This window comes from Triticum urartu, chromosome 1A (genome assembly GCF_056163025.1).
Source record: "Triticum urartu cultivar PI428250 chromosome 1A, HENAU_Tu73, whole genome shotgun sequence".
In the NCBI taxonomy this organism is placed as follows: domain Eukaryota; kingdom Viridiplantae; phylum Streptophyta; class Magnoliopsida; order Poales; family Poaceae; genus Triticum; species Triticum urartu.
The window spans coordinates 362,287,746-362,289,211 of NC_141873.1; the positions used below are offsets into that span (position 1 = coordinate 362,287,746).

At 46.6% G+C, this 1,466-nt stretch overlaps 1 pseudogene; it reads right to left on the reverse strand.

The window, feature by feature from the left end:
* Positions 1-481: 481 nt before the first annotated feature.
* On the reverse strand, positions 482-1,168 carry LOC125532863 (SKP1-like protein 4 pseudogene; annotated as a pseudogene).
* Between the last annotated feature and the right edge of the window lie 298 nt (positions 1,169-1,466).

Consider the following 1,466-nt stretch of genomic DNA (forward strand, 5'->3'; position numbering starts at 1 on the left):
GATCGTGGTTGGCTTTATTATATACTCTACTAAATAATATTATTTATATATATGCCCCCACTAATATTTCTCTTAACATGTAAACATGTCACATCATCGCACAACATGCATGAGAAAAGACTCACCCTCATTGTCATATTTCTCTCAACATGCAAGCATACCACTTCATCATGAAACATGCATGAAAAAAACTCATAGCATCATGCAAACACACATGAGAAGTTTCATTCTATTATGATTTAATAAACATTTTACAACTATATAGTAATCAGACATAATAAATTATATGTATTTTCAATTTTAGCTTTTTATATTATTATTATTATTATTATTTCAAATATTCATATTTCATACCATGAATCACATTAAAATATGTCTCAAACTACTCCCGCAACAACATGCGGAGTATAAAAATGACTGTGCACTATAACGACGCAAATGCCAAGGGTAAAGAAAATAGGTCCTGACATATCCCATTAAATGTGTATAAGAAACTACTATCATGAAGTCGAGCACCGAGGAACGTTGCTAGTCCATGGCAGCAACAAATCGCCAAAAGTAAAAAAAGAAGAACGTGATTGGGTAGTGATTTGTGTGTTTACTACAACGCCCATGAAAGTTCCCTGCGGAGCTCAGCCTCCTCCTCCGGGGTGTAGTCATTGACGATGCCGAAGTGTGCGCGCATGCCCTCGACCGTCTTGCCCCTCATCTGGTCGGCCACCGTCTTGCACGCCAGGTTCAGGAGCCCCTCTACGTCGAGGTCTTTGGCGGCGAGGAGGAGCATGAAGAGCGTGTCCTGGTCGATGCCGCTGACGAAGTCGGTGTCGAAGCGCTCCAGGTCGGGGTCGACCAACGGGAAGGGACTGGCGTACGCGTACGCGGCCGCGTCGGCGTCGGCGTAATGGCGATTGCAGTAGTCGACGACGCGGGCGAGGATGCGGCCGGTCACCTGGGGTAGCGGGATCACGCTGGCGGCGCAGTCCTTCTCCATCGTTTGCTTGATCAGCGCCGACGCCGCCGCGATCGTGTCCGCTTGGACAACGAACTCCTCGCCGTGGGAGCTGCGGAGGGTGACCGTGTTGCGGCTGCTAATCGCCATCGATCTCCTATGCGTGTGCCGATCGGGATCGAGATCGCTCCTGCTGAACTCGGTGTTTCAGTCCACCGATCGATCGATCATCGATGGGTGGGAGTAAAAAGGGAGACGCGGCGCTCCGAATATATAGATGAGTCGGCGGCGGCTTTTTTTTGGGGGTGGGGGGTTGCGGGGAGAACACAAATTCTTTATCAATCCGAAATTTGTATTGACACATGGCATTTTTTTAACAAGACACATGACATTTTTCTTTTCTGGAACAATCTGCTAGTAGATTTTATTGATCAATCAACATGGGGATACAAATATGATTATGGGTTTGACCCAGTCAGATATGGCGGCCCTGATCCAAACATAAAGCATGCCTAGA